The 27,108-nt window shown below is 45.7% G+C and overlaps 1 protein-coding gene across 1 annotated transcript in view; it reads right to left on the bottom strand.

Annotated features, from left to right (window-relative positions):
- The window catches only part of PDE4D (phosphodiesterase 4D), a 1,198,511-nt gene that overhangs the window by 969,215 nt on the left and 202,188 nt on the right, over positions 1-27,108 (bottom strand). The window lies entirely within an intron of this gene.

The following is a 27,108-nucleotide window of genomic DNA, read 5'->3' as shown; positions in this document are numbered from 1 at the left end:
GAGAAGTTACAATCAGAAGTGGAGACAATTGGGACGAACCCGAAACCTCTTCTTTTGTGTCTGATTTGGGTGGAGAAAAAAATCCAACGTGTGGATCCAGAGTTTCTACCATGTTGCAGTTTGGACTGGAGCAGGACAGCACAATGTGCTGGGCCGATCTGTGGGTGACTACCTGCAAAGGTTTCTGAACCGCATCTGGGACTTTACCATTGATGGCGAAAGGTTTATGGGTAGATTTACAGGGGACACACAGAGAGAAGAGGATAGGGTGAGGTACCTGTGCCCGAACAATATATCGGCCCTTCGTAGTCCAATACTATGCCTCTGATATCAACCGTTCTCTGCTTTGGAGGTGAAAGTGTCCTCTTATCTATTGCACCAATTATATATCTGCCCCTGGGTAGATTTCATGCAAATTTAAGTGCAAGACGTGTCACTATCCATGAACAAGGTCGTCCCTTTAAATGTAGCCTTAAGGGTGCTTTACACGCTGCGACATTGCTAACGATATATCGTCAGGGTCACGTCGTTAGTGACGCACATCCAGCACCGTTAGCGACATCACAGGAGCGACGATCAACAAGCACAAAATCGTGAAAAATCGTTGCTCATTGACACGTCGCTCCTTTCCCAAATATCGTTGCTGCTGCAGGCACGATGTTGTTTGTCGTTCCTGCGGCACCACACATCACTATGTGTGACACCGCAGGAACGAGGAACATCTCCTTACCTGCGTCCACCGGCAATGAGGAAGGAAGGAGGTGGGCGGCATGTTCCGGCCGCTCATCTCCGCCCCTCCTCTGCTATTGGACGGCTACCGTGTGACGTCGCTGTGACGCTGCATCACCCACCCCCTTACAAAGGAGGCGGTTCGCCGGCCACAGCGACGTCGCAGGGCAGGTAAGTCCGTGTGACGGGTGTAAGCGATGTTGTGCATCACGGGCAGCGATTTGCCCGTGACACACAACCGACGGGGGTGGGAACGCTCGCTAGCGATATCGGTACTGATATCGCAGCGTGTAAAGTACCCTTTAGTGTATACCTGTATTTAGTGATGACTGAGCACTAAAATACTCAAGTGCTCTCTACTCAAATCGAGCAGCTCGGATGTTTGGAAGGGCTCTACTCAAGTAAGGACAATAATGAGAATCAATGGGAAACGCGAGCATTTTTAGGGAAGACCCTAATAGGAGAGCGGGGTGCAGAAAAATAGCTGATTTGGATGGAAATAGCGCTCAAATGGAATGGGAATGGCATGGGGAAGACGCCATGATGCATCTCTGACTCCCAAGTCGCTACTGGGAACAATGTTGTCAGAGGATAAGGCTCTGACACGTTGTGTTTTTATTGCATTTTCTTGAGTGCAGAAGGGAATCCTGATGCCAGCAAAGTCAATGAGAATCCTGAAGTCTCAGGCACATGTTGCTTATTTGCGACTCACAGATTTGGAGCAGAAAATAATCTGGATGTCAATTCTTTCAGCATTTTTGCACCATACTTTAACCCATTGACTTCAATGAAGTCAGTCAAAAACACTATAAAAACGCAGGTGAAAAAGCCTCAAACATGGGGCAAAAATGTGGGTGTTTGTTGCTGCTTTTTTCTGCCAAGGGATGCAGAAATTTTTGCAACCAAATACTCAACGTGTGCACATACCCTTACAGTCCTTCTATAGGTATACTGCTGCTGCTGGAACCTAAGAACAAAAGTCCTTTTTAGGGCTACAGATTTTCTTTTCCCTATTAACCGTAAAGTTTGCAGTCATATACAAGTCATTTTAAAATGCGCAAGGCATGCAGTAAGGGACGGGGAAGTGGACGTGCTGCTTATGGTGAACGCAGAGGTCGTGGGCTAGATGAACGTGTGCCTGCTGTGGGCGCACAACAAACACTCTCATCCACGAGACCTAGCTTCCTGCCCCACTTTGTAGGAGGGTGCAGGACACCACTCTTAAAAGCCAGAACAGTGCGAACAAGTGATGGGTTGGATGGCAGATAATACTTCCAGTATGTTTCCCAGCACCACCCTGTCTTCCACAAGGTCCAATTTCACTAGCCAAGAGTTTGGACCACATAATCCTCACCCTGATCCTCCTTCCTCCCACCATGGTGAGTCCCAGGAGACAAGTGATCTCACACTCGAACAGGCCGTGGAGATCTTTGCATTTTAATTTATTGATTCTGGCATCTCGCCCTGCATGTTTGAAGAGTGACATGAGGAGATCGTGTAGCGATGCCCAATATTTGGGCAGCCACAGTGGGAAGAAGACGATGGTGGGAAATCGCAATTAGTGTCTCAAGAGGTGGATGATGATGAGACACAGTTGCCAACAAGTCAACAAGTCAAGATGACCAGAGTGCAGAAGTGGAAGACAAGGTGGTGGATGACGAAGTCACTGACTCCACCTGGAAAGAGGCAATGGGGTGGCCACAGGGAGAAGACAGAGAACTGTTCCCCATAGCACTCACAAGCATCAAGTTCCCAGGGCAAGGGCTAGGTGTTTCCCATTCTGCCGCTTTTTTAAAGAAACTGTGGATGAGGAAAGAAAGAAACTGTGCAATACCAAGATCAGCGGGGGCCTGACCTCTACCGGCCTGACCACCACCAGCATGCTCAGGCACGTCATCCAAATAGCTGACTAGGTGGACCGAACACCTGTGTCCACAATCAGTGCCTGCGGTTGACAACATTACCTCTTTCCTTGTGCTACGTGTTTGCCAGTTCCCTGTGGAGGACACATTTGCGGATGCTTCCCACCCTTCACCTGTCATTGCATATTCACAAGCACCATCAGCAACCACATCTGATTCTTTGTCCCAGGACAGCGTTCAGGCTTGGAATGGACACATAGATACCCAGATACAGGCCTAAACACTAAATGGGCATGTTTCCAGACTGCATGGACTGGAAATGTTGACATTTGTTCATGTGGATGCTGAGGTTTTCCGCAACCTCATGGTGGTCATCCCTCGAAACTTGGTCCGCAGCCGCCACTATTTTTCCTGGTGTGCCATTCACGCCTTACACCAGCACGTCTCATAACATCACCTGTAACCTGACCTAAGCAGCTAATTTGAAGGTCCACTTAACAACCGACATATGGATAAGGGCTTGTGGCCAGGGAAGCTAAATTTCCCTGACAGCACTCTTGGTGAACCTTGTGGTGGATGGGACCTAGTCGGACCATGGGATGGCCTTAGTTCCATCAGGGTTTTCTCCACCTCCTACACCATATTTATAACGCAAGTGGGTGTGGACCCAGTGCACCACTCGCTGGGCTTACCCTGAAGGGGAGTGACTGCCTACAGGATATTCACCCACCAGGTTGGACTTGGCTACTGGTAGACACCAGGTACCACTCCAGGGCAGTTCCCGCACCCGAAGCAGCTGATCCCAGGAGTCAGGGATGTAGGTATGGACACGGAGTATCAGGCAGGACATAATCACAAACAGGGTGAATACTAATTCAGACAGGAGAGCTAGTACAGACAGTCAGGTTTGGATTAAGGCAGGATAGGTTCGTGTTCAGGCAGGATTTAAAAAGCAGTGATGGGAGACCTGCTAGAAGAGCACAGGCCCTGGAAGCTGAGAGCCACAGCACAAACTGAGCATGAGCTGGAGGAACACATGCGTGGACCTGGTGGTTAGTACATTGGCATCCCTGCCAGGAAGGAGATGCGGGGTAGTGCAGGGACTCCAGAGTTACAATAACAATAGGGTCATCATGCGGCCCTCGCTCAAAATTATTACAGGGCCATTAGGCTGCCATCCCTCCACATTTTTAGAGGGACATCAGGCTGCCCTCCCTCTTAATTTTTAGGATCTAATCAGGAGGCTCTTGCTCTCAATTTTTAGAGGCTCATCAGGCCGCCCTCGCTCTTAAGTTTTAGGGGTCTTCCTGTGACATCCGCCTGGTCATGTGCCATACATCCTTGCATTACTATCGAGACCAGTAATTAGGTGCAGTGAACATATGAACTATGTACATGACGTTATTGTTACAGGACCAGTCTGGATCATTTAAGTGGTTGTCCACTATCTGGACAAACTCGTTTCAGTCCCTATGTTTCAAAGAGGAAAATAATAACACTTAACGCCGTGTCACACACAGAGATAAATCTTTGGCAGATCTGTGGTTGCAGTGAAATTGTGGACAATCAGTGTCAGGTTTGTGGCTGTGTACAAATGGAACAATATGTCCATGGTTTCACTGCAACCACAGATCTGCCAAAGATTTATCTCTGTGTGTGACGGGGCCTTTATACTTACCTCCATTACTGCACATTCCAGCAGTGTTGACACTGGCTCTCCCGGGGAATAGCATGACATTGTTATGTCACGTGATGTCTGCAGCCAATCAGCTTTGGCTTCGCTCTCCCCTCCTTCAGAAAAATTCAGACATCTGGAGGACATGAGAGCTGAGGCTGCTTTCTCACATTCTCCAGATCTCAATTACATCCGTAGGAGGATAGAGTGAAGCCAAAGCTGATTGCCGCGTTATGTCATGCGATCCCCTGGACAGCCAATGCCAACAGTACTGGAACGGAGCTGAAAGTGAGTATAAGGGTACTGTTCCACTTGTGATTTCATGTGCGAGTGCAATCCGATAAAACATCAGATTGTACTCGCACCACTGCAAAACTATGGGGCAGCGTCCATGTGCGATTGATTTCTCATGTCACAGCAACATGCGGAATGAATCACAGCATGCTGCGTTTGGCAGCGAGTCTTGGCAAGTCTATGGGAGAGTGTGAAACATCGAACTGTACTCGCATGTCATGCGACTGCAGTGCAATGTACGCAGAGACAGGCAGCGGAGGAGATGGAGAAAATGCTCCCTCCCTCTTCTCCGCAGCTGTGATACTATCACAAGATCACATCACAGTCACATGACCCCTCGGCTCACACCCGCAGCAGAGGGTCATTAACATTTCGCTTCCGATTCTCTCACATTGGAAGCAGTATGCAAGTGGAACAGTACCCTCAGTGTTATTATTTTACTGGCAGGAAACCTAGGAATTAAGAAGGGATTGTCCAAATAGTGGACAACCCCTTTAAGCAGTAAGATATTGTTATTATATTGTTATTAGTATGGACATTTTATCGCTGGAAAATCCTGGAAATTCCTTAAGAACTGTGGGTTTGCATTTGACATTTTTTTTTTTATAGTTTTTGGTGTTTTTTTTTTGTCTATTTTTCAATTATTTCTTATTGTTCTTTTAATTTGTGCAATTTTTAAAGTCTATTTTATTTGTTTTTATTTATGATCACCATCGTTAGCAGGTTTTGAGGTTTCTAGATATTTTCAGCTGATTCATCAATTTCTGAGCAAATGTACTCCAATTGCCACTAAAGTGATTTTATGTTTGAATAATTGTTTTTCTAAGCAAATGATATATAACTTTTCGTGATAAAAGTTGCTAAACAGGTTAAGGCAAAATATAAAAAACATTTATGACTTGGAATAAAATATATGAACCATGTGCACCAATATATTAAAAAATCTGGCAAAAAACGTTAAAGGGAATCTGTCAGTGAGTTTTAGCTATGGAATCTGAGAACAACATAATATAGTGGCAGAGACCCTGATTCTAGCGATGTGTCACTTACTGGACTGCTTGATGCAGTTTTGCCAGAATCCTTGTTTTCTCTGTTGTAGATGTAATAGAGCTAAGAATTCTGTGCTGTGTATAACCCCAACCACATCACTACATTGTCAGTAAGCTGTCAATCATTGGTGGGGGCGGAGTTATACAGATTAGCTTCACTGCTGTTCTTGCAAGATCTAGTTAGGCAGAGGTTAATCTGCTGATAAACACAGCCTCGTAAGTGACAGCAGACAGCCTAGTAAGTGACACATCCCTGGAATCAGGGTCTCAATGCTTACATTATGCTGCTCTCAGATTAAATAGCAAAAACCTGCTGACACATTCCCTTTAAAAAATAGCACAAGTCAAAAAAAGAAAGGGACTTGAAAAAAATGCCCTATGTGTTACCATTCACCTTTTCTCTACAGATTCTGAAACAGTCCATGAGGAATGATAATGCCAAATTGGTTATTTATTCAGGTATTTCAAGGAATAACAACAGGAGAACAGCACAGTGTGAAATTCTAATTAACGATGCTTCAGAACTATAATTTTATCATGGCTAGTACAAGTATTTAATAAAAAGATAACTGACAGGTAAAGCTTGTTTTCAATTGCAGAGGCACCTTAATTATAGTGGATTAAATAGGTCAGTGGGCACCTCAGCAATAGATATGAAGCCCAAATGTACAAGACTATATGTTGCTACATATTACTTAAAGAGGTTTTCTTATGGTTGTTTCTTCAGGAGCACACTGCTCCCCTGCTCCCTGGCTTCCTGCTTGCTTGCTGGGGGGCGGTATGCTCTTGCTTGATTGACAGTTTGGACCAGTTTCAGACCAGCGCAGTGGCACTGAAGCTGGCTGGTCTGCTGCTGAGAAAGCTTAAATGTTCCACAAAGTGATAAAATGCAAAGTTATTTTTTACTATTTTAACCATTTATGATGATGAAAAAAAACCCCTTTAAACTTAATAAGCTGTGGTTGATGTTAAGGCAGCCGTAATACACCATGGAAAAATGGCCATTGGGTAAAGGCCCCGTTACACGCAACGACTAACGATATATCGCCAGGGTCACGGATTCCGTGACGCACATCCGGCATCGTTAGCGACGTCGTTGCGTGTGACACCAACGAGCGTCCGTTAACGATCAAAAATACTCACCAAATTGTCCATTGTTGACACGTCGTTCATTTTAAAAAAAATCGCTGATTGTTGAGGACGCGGGTTGTTTGTCGTTCCCGAGGCAGCACACAGCGCTATGTGTGACACCTCAGGAACGACAAACTACAGCTTACCTGCGGCCGCCGGCAATGAGGAAGGAAGGAGGTGGGCGGGGTGTTCTGGCCGCTCATTTCTGCCCCTCCACTTCTATTGGGCGGACGCTTAGTGACGCTGCGGTGACGCCCCACAAACCACTCCCTTAGAAAGGAGGCGGTTCACCGGCCACAGCGACGTCGCTAGGCAGGTAAGTACATGTGACGGGGACTAACGATATTGTGCGCCACGGGCAGCGATTTGCCCGTGGCGCACAAACAACGGGGGACGGCTAGCGAGCGATATCGCTGCGTGTAAAGCCCCCTTAAGATTCAGATTTCCCCCAAATTTATTATTTTTCACTTTCTTCCATTGTAAAAAGAAAATGAATTATCTTTGTTATCCTTTTGTTAGGATACCTATGCAGAGCACAGTATTCGAGCTGAATGTATCACTGGCTGCTTCACTCTGCACATTGAGCACTTAATGAGGTTGAGCTGCATTTTTTTTACTGCTGCGTGCCATTCCAAACACTATCTGTGCGGAGCACAGCAGCCAGATCATCCCTGGCTGCTCTGCACATAGAACACCAGTGAACTTAGCTTTCTCCTTTCAACTGCTGACAATGCAGAGCGCAGCAGTCAAGCTTTGCTCTTAAGGGGGCTTTGCACGCTACGATATCGTTAATGTTTTGTCGTCGGGGTCAAGTTGTTAGTGACGCACATCACATCCGGCGTCATTAACGATATCGCAGCGTGTGATACTTACCAGCGTCCTTAAGCGACCTCAAAAATGGTGAAAATCGTTCACCATGGAGAGGTCCCAAACTCAAAAATCGGTAAGGGTTGTTTATCCAGGTTGTTCATCGCTCATGCGGCAGCACACATCGCTGTGTGTGAGACCGCAGGAGCGAGGAACGTCTCCTTACCTGCCGCCGGCCACTATGCGGAAGGAAGGAGGTGGGCGGGATGTTACGTCCTGCTCATCTCCGCCCCTCCGCTTTGATTGGCCGGCTGCTTAGTGACGTTGCGGTGACGTCGCTGTGATGCCGAACGTCCCTCCCCCTTGAAGGAGGGATTGTTCGGCAGTCACAGCGACGACTCCGACCAGGTAAGTATGTGTGACGCTGCCGTAGCGATAATGTTCGCTACGGCAGCGATCACAAACAATCGCATGCACGACGGGGGCGGGTACTTACACGCTCGCTATCGCTACAAATTGCTAGCGATATCGCTACCGTGTAAAGCCCCCTTTACTCTTTCTCTCTACAAATTCAAATTCAATGTACAGAGTGAAGTAGCCAATGACAAAGTCAGCTCCATTGCTGCATTCTGCATAGGCACAATTGAGCAAATTTTGTAAAGTGTTCAAAGTGCAGAGCACAGCAGCTGATGGTGATTTCAGGGCTGTGGAGTCGGAGTCAGAGTTGTGGAGTCGGAGTTGGTACAAGGGAAATTGAGGAGTCGGAGTTGCAGGTTTGGCTTACTGACTCCGCAGTCCTGGGTGATTTGACTGCTGCACTCTGCATACTGTACATAGCCAGGAGTGATCCTATCTGTCGCTCTGTTGGCACTCTTGCTACCTATTGCTGTGGGCAAGCAGTAAGGGGTACTTTGCACGTTGCGATATCGTCGAAGTCAAATCGAAAGTGACGGCTATCCGGCGTCGGTAACAATGTCGCAACGTGTAAAGTCTAGGAGAGAAGATGAACAAGCGTGAAACAGTCAAAAATCGGTGATCTGTGTCACGTCGGTTATTTTCATAATGTCGGTGCGTCCAGGTACGATGCTGTTTGTCGTTCCTGCAGCTCCACACATCGCTGTGTGTGAAGCCGCAGGAGCGCCAAACATTACCACAACAACATTACCTGCGCCCGCCGTCCACCGGCAATGCGGAAGGGAGAAGGTGGGTGGGATGTTTACATCCCGCTCATCTCCGCCCCTCCGCTTCTATTGGCCGGCCGATTAGTGATGTCGCGGTGACGTTGCTGTGACGCTGAACGCACCGCCTCCTTGAAGGAGGGATTGTTCGTCGGTCACAGCCGACCAGGTAAGCGCGTGTGAAGCTGCCGTAGCGATAATGTTCGCTACGGCAGCTATCACACGATATCGCATGTGCGACGGGGGCGGGTACTATCGTGCTCAGCATCGTTATCATCGGCTAGCGATGTCGCAGCGTGCAAAGTACCCCTTAGATTCCATATTTTTAATATAAAAACAAATAAAAAAACAACCACCATAAAGATACTAAATTTCACATCTAAAATGACAAAGAAAAAAGGTAAAAGTTTCAGATATTTGAAATTCAACTTTAAAGTCACCGATATTCTGTGAGATGCAATCAAAGGCAGTAGAAACACGTTCAGCTTCTTTTTTCTCTTTTATAGTGGATCATTATTTCTATTCCACTTTTTGCAAAATTGACAGCTTGATCTGCTGCCATATCGGCTGTCACTTTTGTAGCAGCTTCTCAGCCTCTATGTTGTCTGCAGTACATGCTGAGAGATTGACTGTCAGTCGCCGAGAAGCTTAGCTCCAAAGCAGCAAATATTCTGACAGTAAATCCAGTTGTCAGTTCTACAAAAACAGCCAGAACACTGGATGAGAAAAATGAGTAAAAAGAACTAAGAAACTTGCAATAGCTAAAAGTTATGATTTCTTTTTTTTTGAAGGTCACTTTTTAGTATCACTGCCGCTAATGAGGATTCTAGTTCGTTCCAATATTTTTGCATTTTTTGTGAAATATTTTTTTTTTTTTGTTAAAGTAGATTTAAAGTCATTGCTAAGACAAGATACTGTAGTCCTATGTTTAGGATAGGTCATCAGATTGGTGAGGTCCAACACCCCCTCCCCATGATCAGGTGATGACTGATACCATGGCTGCCGGAAAGAACACCGTGTAGGAAACCAGAATACCAAAGTGTGGTTGCTGTTGTTGGGTACTGCTGTTCAGCTCTGTCTTTAATGGGAGCTGAGATACACTACTCCATCAGTTATAAGATGTTAGAACACAAATGGGATATGAATGACCTATCCTAGGGATATTCATAAACTAAAGGGGGTGTTACACGCAGCGTTATCGCTAGCGATATCGCTGGTGAAAGCACCCGCACCCGTTGTTTGTGCGTCACGGGCAAATCGCTGCCTGTGGAGCACAAAATCGTTTGTAGCCGTCACACATACTTACCTGGCTAGCGACGTCGCTGTTGCCGGCGAACCGCCTGCTTTCTAAGGGGGCGGTTTGTGCGGCATCACAGCGATATCACTAAGCGGCCGCCCAATAGAAGCGGAGGGGAGGAGATGAGCGGGACGTAACATCCCGCCCATCTCCTTCCTTCCGCATTGCTGGCGGCCGAAGGGAAGCTGTAGTTCGTTGTTCCCGAAGTGTCACACGTAGAGATGTGTGCTGCCTAGGGAACGACGAACAACCTCCGTCCTGCAACAATCAACGATTTTTTAAAAAGGAACGACGTGTTAACGATGGACGATAAGGTGAGTATTTTCCATTGTTAATGGTCGTTCCTTGCTGTCACGCGCAACGACGTCGCTGACGATGCCGGATGTGCGTCACAGAATCAGTGACCCCGGCGATATATCATTAGATCCGTCGTTGCGTGTAACGAGATTTTTTTATCATAGAAATGAGTGATCAATATCTCAGTCCTGGACAACCCCATATGGCGCATGTTCTGTATGCAAAATAAGGTACTACAAACAAGTTGTCCACTACCAGGACAAAAACTTCTCAATCAGCATGTTTACCCCCATTAAAGTATCAACACTTATACTCACCTCAGGTGCCGGTGCCATTCTAGTGCTGTCGACATTCACTCTTCTGGGGCTTACGTGACATTGTTATATCACGCAAACCCACGCAAACGTCACATAAGCTCCAGGAGACCAGGTCCCGACATTGCTGGAATGACTCCAATACTGGAAATGAGTATAAGGGGTACTTTGCACGCTGCACCATCGCTAGCCGATGATAGCGATGCCGAGCGCGATAGTACCCGCCCCCGTCGCACATGCGATATCTTGTGATAGCTGCCGTAGCGTACATTATCGCTACGGCAGCTTCACACGCACTTACCTGGTCGGCAACGTCGCTGTGACTGCAGAAGAATCCCTCCTTCAAGGAGGCGGTGCGTTCGAGGTCACCACGACATAACTAAGCGGCCGGCAAATAGAAGCGGAGGGGCGGAGATGAGTGGGATGTAAACATCCCACCCACCTTCTCCCTTCCGCATTGCCGGTGGACGGCGGGCGCAGGTAAGGAGATGTTTGTCGCTCCTGCGGCTTCTCAGACAGCGATGTGTGGAGCTGCAGGAACAACAAACAACATTGTACCTGCGGACGCACCGACATTATGAAAATGAACGACGTGACACAGATCACCGATTTTTGACTGTTTCACGCTCGTTCATCTTCTCTCCTAGGCTTTACACGTTGCGACGTCGTTACAGGCGCCGGATGTACGTCACTTTTGATTGGACCCCGACGATATCGCAGTAGCGATGTCGCAACGTGCAAAGTACCCCTTAGTGTTCAGTTCCAATAAAACATCGGATTGCTCTCACTCTAGTGCAAAACTATGGGGCAGTGTCCATCTGCGATTGATTTCTCATGCAATAGCAGCATGCAGAATGAATCACAGCATGCTGCGTTTGGCAGCGATTCTCGGCTCACGCACCCCCATACAAATGTATGGGAGTGTGTGAAACCTTGCACTGCACTAGCATGTAATCCGAGTGCAGTGCGATATATGCAGAGACAGGCAGCAGAGGAGATGGGGAGAAAGTGCTCCCTCCCTCTTCTCCACACCTGTGATGTGATTGCAAGATTGCATCACAGTCGTATTACCCTCGGCTGACGCTTGCAGCAGAGGGTCATTAGCATATCACTTCTGATGCAGTCGCACCAGAAGCTATGCGCAAGTGGAACCGTACACTTAGGGCAGAGTCACACTTGCGTATGACTCGCATGAGTGTAATGCGAGAAAATCTTGCACTGCACTCGGCCCCATTTAAGGTAATGCTGCAGCTTAGATCTGCGAGTTTTTCCTCAGCTCTAAACGGACTGGGGAACAAATCACAGTATGCTGCTGTTGTCTGTGAGAGCCGTATCACTCGCACCCATACAAGTCTATGGGTGCAAGAGAAATATCGGACTGCACTCGGATGTTATCCAAGTGCAGTGCGATATATGCACAGGCTCACAATAGAAGAGATATGGAGATTAATCCCTCCTTCTCCTCCGGGGCTGTGATCAGGAACGGAAGACAGTTGCATGACACTCACCTCACGCTCACAGCAGATCCTGAGACGAGGGTCATTAGCATATCGCATCAGATGCTCTTGCATCAAAAGCGATACACAAGTTTGACTCTGCCCTTATAGAGAACACCGGAGTGCTCGGCAGAGAACGCCCTGCTGTGTATCGTAAAGTCTGGCGAGAATGCGTATGGGAAAGTCTGGTGAGAATGCGTATGGGAAAGTCTGGTGAGAATGTGTATGGGAAAGTCTGGCGAGAATGCGTATGGGAAAGTCTGGCGAGAATGCGTATGGGAAAGTCTGGCGAGAATGCGTATGGGAAAGTCTGGCAAGAATGCGTATGGGAAAGTCTGGCGAGAATGCGTATGGAAAGTCTGGCGAGAATGCGTATGGGAAAGTCTGGCGAGAATGCGTATGGGAAAGTCTGGCGAGAATGCGTATGGGAAAGTCTGGCGAGAATGCATATGGGAAAGTCTGGCGAGAATGCGTATGGGAAAGTCTGGCGAGAATGCGTATGGGAAAGTCTGGCGAGAATGCGTATGGGAAAGTCTGGCGAGAATATGCATGGGAAAGTCTGGCGAGAATGCGTATGGGAAAGTCTGGCGAGAATGCGTATGGTAAAGTCTGGCGAGAATGCGTATGGTAAAGTCTGGCGAGAATGCGTATGGGAAAGTCTGGCGAGAATATGCATGGGAAAGTCTGGCGAGAATGCGTATGGGAAAGTAGAATGCGTATGGGAAAGTCTGGCAAGAATGCGTATGGGAAAGTCTGGCAAGAATGCGTATGGGAAAGTCTGGCAAGAATGCGTATGGGAAAGTCTGGCGAGAATGCGTATGGGAAAGTCTGGCAAGAATGCGTATGGGAAAGTCTGGCGAGAATGCGTATGGGAAAGTCTGGCGAGAATGCGTATGGGAAAGTCTGGCGAGAATATGCATGGGAAAGTCTGGCGAGAATATGCATGGGAAAGTCTGGCGATAGTTGCTGACCGAACAATCGTCTGGACAATCATTTGACCGACAGCCATCAAAGGTGTATGTGGGCTTTAACAGTACATTCACTTGGCCTAATGACACCAAAGAAGAGTTTACTCATACTCATGTGTTATGTGCCACTCTTAAACAGCAGGAAGATATGCTTCTTAATAAATTTGGGATGTAATTACCAGAAAATTAATTTGCTCCAGCTATGAGTGTTAGTATATGGTAGTAAATTATAGTAAATCTGTTGGGTAAAATGGAACTCCACTCCTTCTAATCCACTCTGGTGCTTTTCCTTCTCCAACATTAGTGGGAAAAGTAGATAAACTACAAAAAAAAGTCACAAATTTTGGCTTGTGTGCCACTAAAGCAATGTAAATCCCTTCATACCCCCATCCAGTCCATAGTCTCTATGACTGCCTGGCCATCCTTGTATAGATGCCCTCTGCCTTCAGGATAAGACGCAAAGTTCTTTGAGTAGTTTGACTTTGTTCAATACTTTTTCATTTTATTTCAAAGGTTTTTTGTTTAGCTGATATATTCTAATACATCTGCTCATCTCTTTACAGGAGAGTGCGCAGACCTTGATGATACAATTATAATAAAAGTAATTGGGTCAGAGTTAATACCCGACTGACGTTACCGCACACTACTGGCCGTGTTCATTACCTTGATGCATTTCTCTTAACGTAGTCATGCATTATGGTCTCCCCAATGCAATTTACAGACTTTAATTAATCTTACTAATCAATTTAATAATGTCCTCATATCCTAACAATACTTTCATATTTGCAGATCCAATTTTTTTGGATCTGCAAATACGAGAGCTGGGACACCAGGTACATTATCATCTGCTCAAGATTGTCATCTCCTGGGCACATGACCTCTAAAGACTGGCCCCGACCCGTGTGGTGCAGAAACAAAATAATGTAGATGTATAAGATGTTTGGCACTAATTACTGATACTAACTCCCTGCGTGAAGGCTTTCAGGCTAACATCTCGTATACAATAGCAGCTAATGTCACAGGAAGGGCCCAACCCATTGCATTCCAGCCTGTCTGTACTCATTGTGACTTAATGGATCATTCCCGTCACTCAGGAATCCCACCAGTCCTGACAATGAAGGGGCAACCAATATCGCCTTCACAGGTTTCCAGGCACAAGTGAACTTTGAATGAGCAAGCGACAGCAGCAGTTTATTCCAGCGTAGCTTCCTGCACAGACCATGGTCAGGATCAGGATTACTGCCTTGCAGGGCACATTTTTTTAAAAAAAACGCAAAATATTGCAGTCCTTTCAGTCTCAGGATCTGTGGAGGGCTCGGCAGCTGTACCCCCATCAATCTCAAAGTAATTGGCATATAAGATTGTATAGCAGTGGACGGTTCCCAACCTTTCTGACCTAGAGAACCACATTCAGCTCTGAGGGACGGTTGTGAGCCACATTCAGCTCTGAGAGAGAGAGTTGCGAGCTACATTCAGCTCTGAGAGACGGTTGTGAGCCACATTAAGCTGTGAAAGAGGGTTGCGAGCCAAATTCAGCTCTGAGGAGGGTTGTGAGCCACATTCAGCTCTGAGAGAGCGTTGCGAGCAACATTCAGCTCTGAGAGAGGATCACAAGCAACATTCAGCTCTGAGAGAGGGTTGCAAGCCACATTCAGCTCTGAGGGAGTGTTGTGAGCCGCATTTAGCCCCAGCCCCTCACAGCAATGACACCCAGAGCCCCTATTAACAATATGATGACAGCCAAAGCTTCTCCACAGAAATCACCACCCTGAGGCAGTATACCAATATCTAGGTGTTCCTACCTTCATTCACATCTGTTCTTCTGTGTGGGACTGCTCACAAGTGTCACCATCTAGAAACCTACTCTTTAAAGTTGTTTGCAAGACCTGGTGCTAATGCAACTAGCTGGCAGACAGCCGCGAGCTACACATCACGGGCCTGCGAGCCACATGTGGTTCCTGACCCACAGGTTGGGGACCCCTGTTCTAGAGCAATGAAGAGACACAGCTGGTTATAGTAAATGCATTTTTTATTCTCCAACTTCTTTTTTATTATGTTTTTAGATTTTTAGATTTTTTTTACTCTGCTTTAGCACAATAGTACAAAGCAATCCATGATTACAAAATCCTAATGCCAATTGCCGCATTTCATACCGCCCGGTAGTAGTAAGTTCCCTCTAGTTGTAGTCAGTTCAGAATGGTGGATGAATGTAGCCATTCATAGTACTGAAGGCATACTAATTAAATATTTCCAATAAGACTCCATACTGGTTTCCTAAAGAAGAGCTTGTCTCTTCTCCAAAACTGTAACAAGATCATCTCATGTAGCCAGCAAATCCCTGCATCGCATTATTGAGGGGAAAGTACCGTACCCTGAATCAACTGTCAGGAGATGGCTGTATCCTACTCATGATCCACAGCTCGTTAAAAGGATGGATTGACTTATACCGAGTTACTGCCAATACATAGCACTAGCGAGTTCTTTTGGAAAAGTGGTAATTTGCATGTTTTTTCCATGGAGCATAACCAATAAGACCTCATATTTAGCTCGTCTTCTTAAAGGTGTTGTCCCACTTATAAAGTTTATTTGAATCAGTAGATCATCAAATAATACTAAGTTGCACAATTAGATGTGTAAAAAAAAACATTCCTGTGCTGAGATAATCTTATATATGTGTCCGTACTATGTACTGTGTAATTTCTGTGTCTGATTGAACAGAGACATGGTGTGAGCATGACACGCCCACCGAGTCGTGGTTCTGTTCTGGGTTGTCATGGCAGGAGGGCCCAGCTCCGTGACCACAGCGATGTCTTTAAATGATGAATGGGGGGATATTTACAGGGATTAAGTCGTGACACCATCTGTGGTATGCAGCAAGATAGGTGCCGCTGCTGCTATTTAGTTCCCTTGGGGTCAGTGGTGATGCAGCTGAGTTGGTATAGCTCTCCACAGGTAGAGCTGGGGCCCAGGGCTGTCAATGAGAGATAAGAGTTTTATGGTGTCGAGATGCAATGGCAGGGTGCAGAGCCGGAGGCACATGCAGTAACTGGGCAACACAGGAATGCAGTCACAAGGTCTTTACTCACAGTTAATAGTTCCAGGTTACCACGACTAGTCAGAGGCTGTCCTCGGAGTGCAGGGGCCTGCTGTGATGGGCTCCAGCCGATTCCAGGATAGTTCAGAGGCACAACCCGGTACACCCTTCTGTGTTCCTTCCCTGGTCATCTTTCTGCGCTGGCCTCTCCCACCTGCCCCGCGCCTCACACACAGAGCCCTGAGCTGGTGTCCGCGGATTCCTTTTGTGGGTGGCTTTCTTGCCTTGTCCCTTAGTCCTATGTGGTCATCTTTTCACTGGATGTGTGTGGATATGACTTCGGTACTTGCAGTAACCTCAGCCTCCAGTTTGCTAGCTGAGCCTTGTAGTTCTCCACTAGTTGAGAGGCCGGTCCCCTTTGCAACCAAGTCTCTCCAAACCGGTATACCGGCTGTGGATGCGGGCCCACGGGTGTATGGCGCACTTCCTGTGGTACTGAGACTCCTTCCCTGATTCTGGGACGAGCTGGTCTAGCTCCAGACCCCAGGACCTTCTTCCTCTGCGTCCACTTCCGGACTGACTAACATTTTAAAGTCTGCTCCCACTAACTAAACTCCACCTCTAGACTGGCTTCAGGGCTGTGCTTTCCCTAAGGTGACAGCTTAGGTTGCAACTTGCCCTAACCATGGCCTAATGGAGTGTCGCTAAATTAAGAGTGTGTGTGTTTGTGTGTAACGACTTGTGACCTCCTCCTTACCCGGGAATGGGATACCACATCTCTGGCTGAGGTGCAGTAACTCTGTGGCGACTGGAGCCTCTGGGGCGCCACAATCATACTACATGTCCTGGGCAGGGGAGGATGCAAAAGTGTATATGTGACGCCTTGGACACCCCAGGGGTCACAGGTCATTACACTCACCACATACACCCCCACCCCAGTCAGATACCACCAGTAAACCAAAAGACCTGATTGCCTCCCTCAGAGTCAGACAGGCACACCAGGTGGGCGGAGTCAGGTGGAAAGACACGCCCACCGAGGAGTCTGCTGGCCTGAGTCAGGAAAACACAAGTAGATGGTTCGAGATAGCTCGAGAGGAAGTTAGGAGAGAGGAGCACAGTTCTGCTTGTGGCCTGGGTTGGAGCCTAGGACCCCAGATCAGTCAGGCAGGCAGATGGTAGTGGCTGCCTGCAGGAGACCGGGAATACGACCTGCGGAACCGTAAGGGACCGGGACAGGGTAGTGGCCCGCCGGAACCGAACCGGGGAGCTAACTGGATACCGGAGCACCAGGCAGGGTACTCAGACCCCGAACTAGGCTATAAGCTACCACCATAGTCAAATTAACTGATTGCGGTCTGGACCTCAGGGGTTCATTCCCACCTAAGTCCCGATTGAAGGCAACAGTCCCAACCCGTCCGGATAGGAGCCACCGCCAAAGGCCAGAGATCCAAGGGGCCAGCGTCTGCGGGCAAACGGGCTCGTCCGACACATATACGCCGGGGAGCGGGTTACCAGTGCCCAGGCACAGTAGCCAAGATCACATACAGGTGCAGGAGAAAGGCGGACATTACCAACCGATCTGGAGAAACTGCAGCCGGCTGCGGGCCCCGTTCGTCACCCCGTTACCAGGTTTACCAGTGACTCTGTGTGGTTTAATGATGAGTACACCAGTGCCCTCTGGCACCGCACCGCGACGCACCGCAACCCTGCGCCCTGCAACCTCACTACCAGGCCCCAGGACACACCGCCCCTACCCACGGAGGGGTTAACACCAAGCTGCGCCACAACACCGATCCCGGACGAGACCCCGTACCTTCATCGCAGCGGTGGTGTCCATCATCACCACAACCCGTGGCGTCACGAACTGTACAACACCACCACCCCACAACCCCTGCGTGCACCGCCACTTCACCCCCTTCCAGAGCGACGTGACCCCCGGGACCGGAGGCGCTCGAGCCACCGACACACACACAACCCCGGACCCGAGCGGCTCTGCGGTCGCAGCCGGGGCCGCGGGGAGGTACATATACAGACATTACTGCACTACGATCCCATGCTGTAATGTCTGTACACTCTTTTGTGTCCTTCCCAGCCCAGGAGCTGTGCTATGATCAGACCATATACCTGTACGGTCAGACACGACCATTACACAGCGCATAGCAGGGGCACATATATAATATTTTCTCAGCACATGAACAGTTTTTTAAACATATCCAATGGTGGAAATTATTATTCTAAGATCTATTGATTAAAATGAACTTTGTTTGTAGGAAAACCCCTTTAAGGAAAATTAGTCTGCATCAAAACCCTAGTCATAATGGTATTCTGTCTTGACGGCTCTCCTACCGTATATTGTAACTTTCCAAAATTGGCGTAAGCAAAATCGGTTAAAAACATCTAAGGCTTAAGGGTGCTTTACACGCTGCTACATAGCTAACGATATATATCGTCGGGGTCACGTCGCTAGTGACGCACATCCGGTGTCGTTAGCGACATCGCAGCGTGTGACAACTAGGAGCGACGATCAACGATCGCAAAAACGGCAAAAATCGTTGATCGTTGACACGTCGCTCCAAATCATAATGTTGTTGGTATTTCTTTCCGCAGGTTGTTCGTCGTTCCTGCGGCACCACACATCGCTGTGTGTGACACCGCAGGAACGACGAACATCATCCTACCTGCGTCCACCGGAAAGGAGGAAGGAGGAGGTGGGCGGCATGTTCCGGCCGCTCATCTCCTCCCCTCCTCTTCTATTGGGCGGCCATTTTGTGATGCCGCTGTGACGTCGCTGTGACGCCGAACGCACCTCCCCCTTGAAGGAGGGATTGTTCAGCAGCAACAGCGACGTCGCTGAACAGGTATGTGCGTGTGACGCTGCTGTAGCCATATTGTTCGATACAGCAGCGATCACCACATGTCGCACGAACGACGGGGGCGGGTGCTATCGCTAGCGATGTCGCAGCGTGTAAAGCACCCTTAAGATTATGTATTTCGGCAGCTTCTTGAATTTATAACCTCATCCATGTGAGTCTAATGCAGGTGTCACACAGGACGATAAATCGTGCGATCGCATAAGCATAATCATTTATGCATCACAGGCAATTAGTTGCCCGTGGCGCACGAAATCGTTAACCCCCCATCACACGTACTTACCTCCCGGGCGACGTCGCTGTGGGCGGCGAACTTCCTCTTCCTGAAGGGGGAGGGACGTTCGGCGTCACAGTGACGTCACACGGCAGCCAGCCAATAGAAGTGGAGGGGCGGAGATGAGCGGGATGTAAACATCCCGCCCACCTCCTTCTTCTGCATTGCCGGCGGGACGCAGGTAAGCTGTGTTCGTCGCTCCCGGGGTGTCACACGGAGCGATGTGTGCTGCCACGGGAGCGATGAACAACTGGAGCACAGAAGGAGGAGCGAGATTATGAAAATGAACGACGTGTCAACGATGAACGAGAAGGTGAGTATTTCTGCTCGTTCATAGGTGTCACACGGTACGATATCTCTGACGATGCCGGATGTGCGTCACTAACGACGTGACCCCGACGACATATCGCCAGATATATCGTCCCGTGTGACGCCCGCATTAAAGGTACAGAAAAACTTTCAGTTGCAGTTCGGACAATTCTAAGGTTGGGGTGACACACGGACTCGTACGTCCTACGTTTTCACCTCATGTGTCACATGATAACTGCCTGGAAATCTGATGAACCTTGTTTCCAAAACTTAATACATTTTTTTTGGACAGCAAACTGTTCTCGATTGCAAAAAACCTAGCGTGCCTCCCCAAGTGCAAAGTCCAGAGAACTTCAACTCATAAGTGAATCACCCAAACTCAACCCATTGCTGGATGATTCATGAGTAAAGATCTTCCTCGGTCCTGATAAAAGAAAAATGTAATATTCCAGACCACACAGGCATCCTATTTTCTGCACGAACATTGCCATCATCAGCAGAATGTATGACTGCATCTCTATGGAAACCTTTACAAGGAAATTTGCTTTTGAGATTTCCGAGACGTCGATAGTCTCTGTCTTTCTCCGACAGAGGCTTTCGTAAGGAAGGTTCCTACCGTTACAAAAAAAAAATGACAAAGATGTATTAAGCAGCACAATATTGCAGAATGAAAGTGATATGGAAGAGAACAGACCGCTGTTGAGTATAACTAATGTACTGTAACTTTACATCCACGCTGTTGGCTACATACAGCCATAGGAATATGACTGGCATGGCTTGCACTGCAACTCTAAAGCTGATTAGCGTCAAAAGTGCCTCTGAAATAGTGATATGAGGACAAGACAAGTAAATAAGGATTGGGTTAATCAATTAACTATTGTGCAACCTTCCCTATTCTCTGGAAATCTCTAATTTTGTGACTGTACCATTATGGGTTTGAGTCATGCCTCTTACAGCAAAGCACTGACCTAATTCTATATGTTTGAGTTCTACCTTCTATGACTGTTTTACTATATCCAAACAAGGGAACACTTCTCAATCTTTTGCAGCCTATAATTGATAATGACCGTAAATGAAAAGTACATATTGTTCTCCTATCTTGTAATATGGTCTCTGTTCAACTTTTATCCCTGAGCCCAAAGTGCTTACAGGCTATAAAACAGGTCATGTAATGGCTAGGAAACCTCAGCTCATAAACCTCAGTTAAAAGATCCCAATGATCACTGGTCACACTTTCCTACTTCTCTACTGAAGTGTTCAAATGGCCGCCAACATCTTCCGGTTGACAAAACCGAGGGCGAGTACTGACTCAATGGACTATCTTGTACTCTATGCCATCCTCAGTCAACGCTTAGCTGACACAGAATACTCAATGGACTCTCAGCTTATAACCTTGCATGAGAAAAAAAGATTCTAAAGTTCCTGTCTGTACAAAAATATATTCTCGACCTAAGTTGTCTTCCACTTATCAATGCAGCTTATACCTTCCCTGACCTCAAATCTTGTATTCTGCCAGTCCTGAAACCTGCTAGTCTCGCTGAATCTACATACCCTGATTTATGACTGGACCACAAAACTGATAGAATTCTGCCTTCCCTTACCCTGACTTTCTTGACAGTGTTTTACATCTTGGCCTTACCCCTCAAATTCCATATTATGTCAGCAGGTAGTAGAGTGGCTACTATGAGGTTGTGTCCAGGGAAACCCTGCAGTGAGGTCCAGGTTCCTGGACCTAGGTTGAAGAGTGACTGAATGGGGGGGGGGGGGTCCTATGGGTCATCACTCTTTAGTATAGCCTAAGCCAAGTCTGTTGTAACCCAAAGATCTACTGCTCCCAGGTAGGCTACATGTCAGGCGCTACCTGTACAAAGCAACGCCAATGTTAGTTGAAAGAGGTGATTTTCTGTAAGTTATTGGAAAAAAGTAGGTGGCAAAAAGCCCTTTACTGATGGTGTATGGCAGTGAAAATCAGTGCCAAAAAGGGGATCTAATTTTAATTTTTCAAGACTCTTTAGTCTGATTATTCTGAGTCCTCTTGGTCACAAGGCGGTTTTCTCAAGCGTCACTGTCATGGCGGCGTCATGTTCTGCGGAAACCTCAGATTCTTGCACGCTTCTGTGATCAATGGTTGTGATCAGCACAGGGAGACACGCGCATCGACAAAAGGGCTAGTTGCTCTCCGGTGTGTTAGCAAGAGTTAATACTTTGCTGATATTGGATGTTTAATCCTTTAGTCACATTCTGTGGGAGATCCAGTCTTATCTGCTCTCCTTCTATATAGGCTGGCTGGACTGTTCAGGTAGTGCCAGCTATAGCTTGTCTATTCTGGTATAAAGAGGTGGAATCTTTCAATTGTAACAGGTGGTTGCTGTGCGCGGTTTGGTGTATTCCTTTCCTCCCTTATTGCTGATCGGTGTAGTTTCTTTGAGTTACAGTTTCTCCTCTTCTTCCCTTGTGTTATTCTTGTGTAACTTTGGATAGATTGTGCTTCTATTTTCCCCTGTAAGTCTTTTCTGGGTTTCCCCTTGCACTTCTGCTCGTAACTTTCCCGGGTGGGGGTGGGGAAATCAGATTAGTTTTCTTTAGGAGCTTAGCAAGGTACGAGACCCAGGCATCCCCATACTCAGAGGTAATCTTGCTGATAGGGATAGCCTAGGGTCCCTACATCTTGAGGGACAGAGTATGATATGGATATGTGGCAGTGAGAATCAATGTCATATGTGGGTTTTAGTTTTGATTTTTGATATTGAGGCCTCTGTGTTTTGTGTTGTTTTTTTCTCCAGGGTTGGGCTATTGCTGCAGGGATGGTACAGGAGATGTCACATATATCGCACTCCTATTGCCTGGATGCTTGTATTGTGAGTAACTAACCATCGATGTATTATACCATCTCTTTGCAGGTTTGTTTGAGGTTTTCTTACAACAAATAAGTGTATAGCAACAAACCAAAGGATATGCAAGTTATGATTACCGCAGATTCTGATTGAAGTGGTTCAGTGCAGACTAAATTATAGTTATTACATACTTACCTGATTGTACTCGCTCACAGAGCTCAAATTTGTCAGATGTTCTCAAGTGATAATCCTTGAAGAAATGGCTAATGCTAGGTTTATTCTCTTGTGAGAAATGATATGAATGAAGATGGTTTTACTTGTCCAATCAGATGTCAGTCATCTTCAACACAGCCTTTTTATTCATCCAAAATATTTTACTAGGCTAAGATTAATATTTATAGGAAATATATTACATGTTCATATTTACTTTTAGCAAAACTGTGATTTTTCAGATCTATAAAGATATACATTACTGTATTATGTATCATGCCATTGTATGCACATATGTTATATATCCATTGTACTATGATGTAGATGTGTCCTTCATTATTTAAACTTTTGGCTCGCCATTTCTCGAAATGTGCAGTGCAAGAGGATCAGCCTTGAAGATAGAAAAACATGACTTTTAGTGGTTACTCTTTTGGAATTTCTTTGTATGCTATATGTGTCTATAGGTGGCCACCCAGTGGTTGTGGTGTGAGTTTCAACCTGCTGAAGGTGAGTATATATATTGTATTGAGTTTATATAGTTAGAAATTGGGGTTGTAAAGAAATATTTGTACAAAGGTAAGAATGGGCACAGCCATAAAGGTGGGCGAGTTATGGCTCTTAATATATGAGCTACTAGCACTTTAACTTGTAGAATGTAGAAAGTAACTACAGAATAGTGATATCCGTGGGGGGGAACCATAGGGGCAGTTCTCCAGGCACCAAATGTTACACAAATATTTCACCCCAGGGCACCACTGCCATTTTCCATTGAAACATTCCAGGGTTGCAGTCAGTGCCCGACTCCTGACAAAGTAGATAATTATAGCAAATAGGTGCTGCTTTGACATCTAGGTCAGTGCGAGAGGTTCAAAAGAAGAGCGCAGCAGTTATGATGAGTTTTTTCACTGGATGCTATGCTCTACATAGGCAGCGCTCGAGATAACAGAGCTTTCAGCATGATGACTTCAGCTTCTTAGTCCTGGTCGCTTGATTGTGTTGTGTCACAGCTCCCTTGTACTTTTGAGAGAAGAGATACTAAGGGAGCTGTTCAGAATTTTAATAAGTATCTATTGTAAAAAAAAAAAAATTACAACAAAAAGAACACTAACACTATACATTATACTTTTTTACATACTTTTCTAATCCTAACCCTAATCTTAGGCTTCACCCGAACCCTAGTTCTAATATTGAACACAAAATTTAAAAGCTAAAAGGTATACATTGTTTTATACAGATATATATACTGTATATATATAAAATTTTCTGTACACTGCTCCATGGGTTAGTGGGCACACATACTTGCTCTCTCCTGCCTAAGCACTGGCAGACCACAGCTTTCTGAATTCATATAACACTACCTAGTAGTCTTTGAGTTGCATAGAATATCCTGTAAGGCATTGTTTTACAAATCTAGTTCTCAGGGAATTCCAACAATTTAGTTCTTGAGGATTTATATAGATAAAAAAAAACATGTTCTGACGATTGATTTAGGCTGAGGCAACATTAACCAAACATAAGTTGCGTGGCCAAATATCGTTGAATCCTGCTATATCACAGTATAGTACAAGTGACAGTAAGGTACCACAACCAGCAAATTGCAAAAAGAATATTACGGTTTACGAAGTTTTGCTACTTTCTTGTCATAATCAGTGTATTTTTTGGTACTTGCATTGTAACGCATAGCAGTGCGTAACTCAATTTTTGGCCATGCAACCTGTAGTGGGCATCTAGATGTAGCCTTAGGGAAAGTAATAAATTTACCTATGTAATTTTAAAGTGGTTCTCTAAAACTAATATTGATAGCCTATCATTAATGTTTGATTGGTGGAGGTCCTCTCTTTGGCAGTCATTCCCCAACAAAAGGCTGTGGTGTTCTCCATTATTGCTTGTCCATAGAGCTGGCTAATGCTGCTGTTCATTCACATTCATGTGATAATCATTAGGGGTCTCCTACCAATCAATCCTATATTGATGTTATATCCTAAGTATAGGCCATCAATATTAATGTCTTGGAGAACCCTTGTAAGAAAAAGTGCAATTCATGACCTGTTGCGATACGTTGACGACTACACTGGGACTCTACAGAATCTGATAATGGAAATGTTTTTTTTTTTCTACATTGCTAAATAGGCCTGTAACAACATCTTTCTATAATATATTTTATTCTAAATGGTTTCTTTACTTGTTTTTCTTTTTCTTCTAATAAAATATAAAAATATAAAAGAAAAGAAAATGCTTCAAATTATTATTATTTTTTACAATATTGTTTTGCTTAAAAAAAAAAAAAGAAAGCATTCAAAAATTGAATAATTTAATCCTAATATATTATACATAGTTGTTTTGATGAGAAATGGTGGGCATGAAGGATAAAAGCACATATAAGCTAACTTGATGTATACAAAAGAAAAATAAAAAAAAGAAATTTTTGCAGAACTTTACAAACTTTGATATTGACAGCTGCTTATTATCTTTTTTTTCTATTCTGTAGTGATAATACCAATGGTAATGCCCAAGAGATGCAAAAAAGTTTTTCCTTTTTAAAAATGCTTTTATTCTACCACTATTTCTTTCCCTAACATCTAACCTTAAAGCATCCTTGTCACCATATTTCACAATGCAGCATACATTATTCTATAGCTCTAATAGACCTGATGAAGCTTGTGATATCACTTTCAAAATTCATGTCAGAATCTATAATATATACTAGCTGTACTACCCGGCTTCGCCCGTGTTAATTACTGTTGTTAACAAAATAGAATGTGTTAACAGTCCCGGGATAGTGACTGTCTCTCTGTTTCTCTCCCATTCTCTGTCTGTCTCCCCTCTGTATATATCTCTCTGTCTCTCTCTCTTTGTCTGTCTGTCTCTTTCCCTGTCTGTCTCAATCTCTTTCCGTCTGTCTATCTATCTCTGTCACTTTCCCTGTCTGTCTCTTTCCCTCTCTTTCCCTGTCTGTTTCCCTGTGTCTGTCTCTGTCTCTTTGACTGTGTCTGTCTCTTTGTGTCTGTATCTTACCCTGTTTATGTCTGTTTCTTACCCTGTCTGTGTCTGCCTCTTTCCCTGTCTGTCTCTTTCCCTGTCTGTCTCTTTCCCTGTCTGTCTCTTTCCCTGTCTGTCTCTTTCCCTGTCTGTGCCTGTCTCTTTCCCTGGCTGCATTGTGACACACCAACATTCCATATAAGGGCGTGGCTGCACATTCTTCTGAAGTTCTGGCTGCACTGTGGCTCCCAGCTCCATTCGCTTTAATGGAGGCAGGTTTTTGGTGAATAACTGTAAAGCGCGGGGTTAAAATTTCCCCTCAAAACATAGCCTATGACGCTCTTGGGGTCCAGAAGTGTGAGTGTGCAAAATTTTGTGGCTGTAGCTCCGATGGTGCAGATGCCAATCCCGGACATACACACATACACACATACAGTTAAGTCCAGAAATATTTGGACAGTGACACAATTTTCGCGAGTTGGGCTCTGCATGCCACCACATTGGATTTGAAATGAAACCTCTACGACAGAATTCAAGTGCAGATTGTAACGTTTAATTTGAAGGTTTGAACAAAAATATCTGATAGAAATTGTAGGAATTGTACACATTTCTTTACAAACACTCCACATTTTAGGAGGTCAAAAGTAATTGGACAAATAAACCAAACCCAAACAAAATACTTTTATTTTCAATATTTTGTTGCGAATCCTTTGGAGGCAATCACTGCCTTAAGTCTGGAACCCATGGACATCACCAAACGCTGGGTTTCCTCCTTCTTAATGCTTTGCCAGGCCTTTACAGCTGCAGCCTTCAGGTCTTGCTTGTTTGTGGGTCTTTCCGTCTTAAGTCTGGGTTTGAGCAAGTGAAATGCATGCTCAATTGGGTTAAGATCTGGTGATTGACTTGGCCATTGCAGAATGTTCCACTTTTTTGCACTCATGAACTCCTGGGTAGCTTTGGCTGTATGCTTGGGGTCATTGTCCATCTGTACTATGAAGCGCCGTCCGATCAACTTTGCGGCATTTGGCTGAATCTGGGCTGAAAGTATATTCCGGTACACTTCAGAATTCATCCGGCTACTCTTGTCTGCTGTTATGTCATCAATAAACACAAGTGACCCAGTGCCATTGAAAGCCATGAATGCCCATGCCATCACATTGCCTCCACCATGTTTTACAGAGGATGTGGTGTGCCTTGGATCATGTGCCGTTCCCTTTCTTCTCCAAACTTTTTTCTTCCCATCATTCTGGTACAGGTTGATCTTTGTCTCATCTGTCCATAGAATACTTTTCCAGAACTGAGCTGGCTTCATGAGGTGTTTTTCAGCAAATTTAACTCTGGCCTGTCTATTTTTGGAATTGATGAATGGTTTGCATCTAGATGTGAACCCTTTGTATTTACTTTCATGGAGTCTTCTCTTTACTGTTGACTTAGAGACAGATACACCTACTTCACTGAGAGTGTTCTGGACTTCAGTTGATGTTGTGAACGGGTTCTTCTT

This window comes from Anomaloglossus baeobatrachus, chromosome 1 (genome assembly GCF_048569485.1).
Source record: "Anomaloglossus baeobatrachus isolate aAnoBae1 chromosome 1, aAnoBae1.hap1, whole genome shotgun sequence".
NCBI classification, from domain to species: Eukaryota; Metazoa; Chordata; class Amphibia; order Anura; family Aromobatidae; genus Anomaloglossus; species Anomaloglossus baeobatrachus.
This window is presented reverse-complemented; position numbering and strand designations above follow the sequence as displayed.